This window comes from Saccoglossus kowalevskii, chromosome 6, assembly GCF_978046115.1.
Source record: "Saccoglossus kowalevskii chromosome 6, keSacKowa6.1, whole genome shotgun sequence".
Lineage (NCBI taxonomy): Eukaryota > Metazoa > Hemichordata > Enteropneusta > Harrimaniidae > Saccoglossus > Saccoglossus kowalevskii.
The window spans coordinates 2,965,279-2,971,940 of record NC_140646.1 but is presented as its reverse complement, the minus strand read 5'-3'; the positions used below and the strand labels follow the sequence as shown (position 1 = coordinate 2,971,940).

At 35.4% G+C, this 6,662-nt stretch overlaps 1 pseudogene; it reads right to left on the bottom strand.

Moving 5' to 3' along the window:
* Positions 1-2,684: 2,684 nt before the first annotated feature.
* Positions 2,685-4,907, bottom strand: LOC146741469 (uncharacterized; annotated as a pseudogene).
* Between the last annotated feature and the right edge of the window lie 1,755 nt (positions 4,908-6,662).

Below are 6,662 nucleotides of genomic sequence, written 5' to 3'. Positions count from 1 at the left end.
CATAAGATCACGTGGTGGCAGAGATATATTCGTCGAATAGAACTCTGCCTGGGAGATTGTTGGGGAGATTGACACCAACTCTCACACTAAAATCACAAGCAATTTGCATCTACGGTCATTACAACCTCGTTCTAGGGCTCTATTTTTTAAAGACGAAAATACCAGTTTTAAATACATCGTTCAGCTAACAGACTAAATTATAATAATATGTACATTGTGTATGACAGAATAGTAGTAAATACTGGCGAATAAAAACAGCGTCCGGTGTTCGGGTCGACAAACAGGCAAGTACAACGTCACGGTACATCAGCTCATGTATGGGAAAAATACTTGTGCAACCTTGTTCAAGGACAGTTATTTCAGACTGACTCTTTCGCACCCATTGACACCTGTCAAAATTGACCATTTTGGGTATGGACAAACAACAAACGTTATTCAAATTATTTTGTAATCAATTTGGTCTCTTGGGCAAGGATGAAGTCTGATATTCACCAGTTCGAAAAAAAAATCTTTCTATAAAAGTTCTATCAAATACAGACAACAATCCACAACAAGATGATAAGAATAAATTTTTTATTAGCAAGAGAATTTGAGATACAGATTTTTCATCCAATTGGTGCTCATTTATATCATTTCAGGAAGTGTCCTTGGGTATTTATTTGATAATTCAATGTATTTAGTACTTGCCATTTAAAACCACACTCGCACACTTTCACATGCTAAAACACAATAATTTATTTGTATTTTCAATAAACATTAGTTTACACAATACTACAAGTAATTTTAAGTTTTTGAAATAATTATGTGATCAGGCAAAAGAACTGGTTTAAACCAGGGGAAACGCTGTGATCAGTTTCCATTAAAGAATAAAAAATTACATTACACCTTATTGCCTGAGTGCAATGGCAATAAGTACACATTAGATATACTTACCTATTACATCACTGATTTCATCAGGAGGTTAATGCCGTATAACAATAATCAAACGGAAAAAAACGCATGCGTTTAGTGACTAGACAGACACATGTTAAAAAAATTCAACCAAATATGATATTGTTATTATAAAATGCTAAGTATGAGATTGCATGTAACCAAATTACAAGTAATTTTAATTTTTTTAAATAATAATGTGATCAGGCAAAAGAACTGGTTTAAACCAGGTGAAACACCGTGATCAGTTTCCATTAAAGAATAAACAAGCCATGCATGGCACAGTCCCCATTACATGTAGTTATCAAATTTAAGATACAAAGTTTTGTTTATAGTAATATAGCTGGAATATAAACATGTCAGGAATATGATTATGATGATTGTTTAACATTTAAATGATTGACATTTGTATCTGATCATCAAACGATGATTGAGAGATATTGCTCTTGAACAGCATTAATTAAAACAAAATCAGCCATTTTGAATACATGTATAATGAATATATAAAATTTGAACATAGTCAGTCAAAGCATGTCAGAGATATGGCTCTAGAAGCCCATTCATTAAAACAAAATGACCACTAGTCAGCCATTCAGAATCCGATCTAAAAAATAAAACAAGTTTTTTAGCACAAAAATAGCCACCATTAGGCCACTTTGAAAAGGATCGTCAAACCAATATATCCGTATATCTGTGACATGATGTATAATGAATATTAAAATTTGAACATAATCAGTCAAAACAAGTCAGACATATGGGTCTGGAAACCCATTCATTAAAACAAAATGGCCACCGGACAGCCATTTTGAATCTGATCTGAAAAATAAAATGACGTGCATCAGGAACCCGTAATGTCTAATGTATGTACCAAGTTTGAACTAAATCCATCCATAAATGTCAGAAATGCTTGATATTTGATTTTTTAGCACAAAAATGACAACCATTCAGCCATTTTGAATAGGATCGTCAAACCAATATATCTGTCTATCTATGACATGATGTATAACGAATATTTAAAATTTGAACATAATCAGTCAAAACAAGTTGCAAATATGGGTCTAGAAGCCCATTCATTAAAACAAAATGGCTGCCAGTCGGCCATTTTGAAGGTTATCTGAAAAACAAAATTATTTGCATCAAGGTCCCATAATGTCTAATGTATATATCAAGTTTAAACAAAATCCATCTGTAAACAGCCGAGAAATGCTTGATTTTTATGATTTTTTAGCACAAAAATGGCCGCCATTCGGCCATCTTGAATCAGATCGTAAAACAAAATGATGTTCATCAAAGGCCTTATAATGTCCAACGTATATACAAGGATTGAACAAAATCCATCTGTAAACAGCCGGGCAATGCTTGATTTTGATGATTTTTAGTACAAAAATGGCCGCCATTCGGCCATCTTGAATCAGATCATGAAACAAATTGACGTGCATATGTATGATATCATGTATGATGTATGTGTGAAGTTTGATTGTGATTGGTCCAGGCATTTCTAAGATACAGGTCCAGACGCACGCACGCACGGACACACGGAGGTCAAAACATAAGTCCCCATTTTCGGACTTCGTCCGAACAGGGACTAAAAATTACATTACACCTTATTGCCTGAGTGCAATGGCAATAAGTACACATTACATATACCTACCTATTACATCACTCATTTCATCAGGAGGTTAATGCAGTATAATAATAATCAAACAGAAAAAAACGCATGCGTTTAGTGACTAGACAGACACATGTTAAAACATTCAAATACACTCATGACATATAAAAGCTGAATTTGCTTCCAGAGCGCTTGTATCATGTGTGAGTGGAATGCATGACACATGCATCCACCCATCACAACCTCCTTCATCTTCTTGACACTGGACCCAAATTTGTTCTTCACTGTCCTCCCATGATTGCAGACAAATGGTACATAATGCGTCACTACCCTCTTGTACCACTTTGTTTTTACTATTAATTCGTTGCCGTTTGGTCTGCTTGCGCTTCGCTACCTTTGCTCGCTTCATATATTCCTTTTCCTCCTTCTCCAACTCCCGCTGTCTCTTTTTTTCTGCTCTATCCTGTCTCTTTTTTTCTGCAGCTTCTACCTTCATCTGTTTTTGAACTGCTTGTTCTTTTAAACACTGATATTTACTGGCTACATCTCTAAGGAATTGGAGGTGCTCTTCTTGTTGAATTTTTAGGGCAGTTGGTCCATTCACAAAATTGGGATATTTAGATGTCTTTTTCATGGGTGCATTTTTTTGTTGCGCTCCAGTAAGTGGATATGTCAGAATACTGGGGAGTGTTGATGCATGTGACTGATGTGGTGGTGAGTGTCCTTGTGATGTTGATGGTTGCGGTGATGTTGATGGCTGTTTGTGTGATGTTGATGGTTGCAGTGTTGTTGATGGCTGTTCGTGTGATGTTGATGGTTGTGGTGGTGTTGATGGCTGTTTGTGTGGTGTTGATGGTTGTTCGTGTGTTGTTGATGGCTGCGGTGATGTTGATGGTTGTTCAGGTGATGTTGATGGCTGTTTGTGTGGTGTTGATGGTTGCAGTGTTGTTAATGGCTGTTCGTGCTGTTGTAGGTAACACTTCTTCCAAATTCTAAATGACGGACTTCCTGGCAAGTTGTATCCCTCTTCAATGCGCTTCCTGTATTTTTCTTTTTCTGGTGTGGTACAACTACTTTCAACAAATTCCAATAAGGAAGGGTCACTTGGGCGTGGTGTGATGGTGTGGTGTGTTGGTGTTATCTGTGTGTCAGTGTGGTCTTCAGTGTTTTCTGCTGCGAATGTCACTGATGGCTTGAGGAGCGTGTTGCTTATCTTTGATCTATCAAAGGGATAGATCCCGCTTCTCACGAAACCATCCGATATGTTTTTGGGGCTGGCGCTTTTCATCCAAGCTTGTCGAAATATTCTTGTAAAATTCTTCTTCGTCACTTCTTCTCCAGGGTTGGTTGTCATATATTCCCTTACAGCATGCTCCCATGCTCTTTTCAGTGGAGAAAAGAAACTCACATCAAGAGGTTGCAGAAAGTGAGAAGCATTTGGGAGCAGTCTGTAAAGCAATATATTATGGTCTCGAACTACTTTGAATGTCTCCATGTCAATGTGTGACTCGTGACCATCAAACAACAGAGCAACTGGTCTTGTGGGTGGTAAGTTTGGAATGAAGTGGTTGGCAAGCCAAGAATAGAATGCCTCGGAATCCATCCAACCGCTCTCTGTAAAATAGCAAGTTGATCCCTCTGTTGCACCTGTTAATGGGTTTCATGATTTGGGGGGCTGCTTCATTGGGAAAAGGTAGTATGGTGGGATTGAACTACCAGCTGCATTCACTGTAATAAGAGCAGTTATTTGGCCTCGGTTACTTGATACAATCTGAGGAACAGCAAAATTACTCTTTGCTGGCCCCAGTACCTTGCCAGTCTTCACTCGAAGCGAAAAACCACTCTCATCACAGTTCCAAATACATGACGGTTTATCCAACAAATCATGGTCGGACAAAAACATCATGTAATCCCGGAACCAGGCATCAACTTGCTCCTTCGACACTTTCGCGCGCTTCATGTCCAATTTTCTGGTGTTGACCATCTTCACTCGTGGATTGCGCTTGATGAATTGTCGGTACCATTTGTTGCTGGGTAGATTTGGTGGATCCATCTTAATAAGAGGAGTTACCTTCTTACTAGTGTGAAGAATCTTTTTAACTGTGTATAGTAGTTGTTTTTTTGACACTCCAAAGCCCCTTTCTGCCATTCCAATAGTCCAGTCAGCAACCTGAGTCTCTTCTTCTGTAGTAAGAAAAGGGGGTGGTCCACCATGTTTGCCAAACTGTGTTCTTCCGGAAACACGGTCTCCAAGTGTGGATCTCTTTATTTCCCATTTTGCTGCTGCCTTCCTGATCGACATCTTCTTTTCGGTAACATCAATGAAGGCACTCTCTAATGCAGAACTAGACATTTTTGACTTACCGATACTCTGGAATAACAATAAAAAGTCAGATATTAGGAATTGTGTTAATTTAATATCTGCTCATAACCTTTTTGCTGGGTTTAGTAAAAATTGGTGAAAATACACAGCAAAGTAAACAAAGAAAAAAAGTGAGTTACATCAGAACCAGAAACTAATCTTTTCATTAGCCTAAAGAGTGACCCTTATTGTATAATAATAGGGTTATCACAAAAATGGCACAACGTATTAGGAGTTAGTTGATACAATTGCTGTCCTGCCTTAATGAACATTTTGGTATTCTTATAATAATATTAAAAAACAATTCTCACCTGGTAAAACGCTTAATGAGCTTATGTAATTATAATCAGGAAGAGGTGGGTGAAAAATGATTTTGTTAAAGGGGAACGGCTCAATCCCATGGATTGCACCAAAGGATCATGGGACACTATAATTGTTTATGTTGTTTACAAAGTTGATCTATCTTTTGTTATCCATTGTAATTTTAACTAGAAAGTAAATTTGTTGCGAGATTAGGCTTAATTTGGAAGTGTCCCTTTAAGACATAAGTGGGATTTTTGAAAGGGTACAGCAGTTTTCATAGCAACAAATATTTAATAGTATTACGACTGACAAAACTACTCACCTGATAAAAAAAACTTACTTGATACTTGATAAAAAAGATACTGAAAAACAATTAAAAGGTTAATTAGCCTATTTAATGACAACAAGATTTTGATTTGAATTTATAATACAAATGCACGAAAATTCTTACCTGAATAAAAAAATTTAAAATACTTCATGAAAAAAACTAGGAAATGGAAAATAAAAAAGGCATGCTGAAAATCAATAAGAAAAAGATTCTCACCTGAATTAAAGATGCTTCAGAATATGTGATAAAAAAAATATAAAAAAGATACAAAAAATCTGAAAAACAATAATAAAAAATGTTATTAGCAACAAATGAAATGTAATAGAATTAGCAAAAAGTTATAATTCTGACAAACAGAAATTCTCACCTGAATAAAAAGGCTTCAGATAAAAAAAAAAACTTTAAAAAAAGATGCAAAAAATCTGAAAAACAATTAAAAAAAAATTTTATTAGCTTACAGGATTATAATATAATAGACAATATAATCAGTTTCCATAGCCAACAAAATGTAATAGTACACTATAGGAGAAAAGTTATAATTCTGACAAATAGAAGTACTCACCTCAATAAAAGGCTTCAGAATACTTATAAAAAAACTTGCAAAAATAGATGTTTGGATAATAATTTCTAAAAAACAAAACAAAAATAATCAACATTTGTCAGTAAATTCTAGATATGGAATGATAAATGCTCATAAACTTTATGTCGGTATAGTAAAAGATGAACTTCCAAATGCACAGCTTAAAATGCTAAGAAAATTCATAGATAAAGAAAGGAATACAACAAATAACATTTTCTAATACATACTAATGTAAATATTACTAAATTTATCCTCAGAAATTTATAAATTAAAAAAAAAAATCTTAGTTTACCAGATTTACCAAAGACAGAAAGCATACAGCAAGTAATAACGAAATGTGGCTTGACTTCTCTGAGAAAAAATGTGATAAGAGTAACTAAATTACAAAGATCTCCAACAACTAACAATTATGTAATCTGTCCGACCAACTGGGCAAAGACATCGATGCCACAAAGTATAATGTTGCATTCGTAATAATTACGCAAACTTACACATGTGCGCATTTAAATCATTGAAAAAGATAGTAGTCAGGTGTCTACCGAATGTCGGG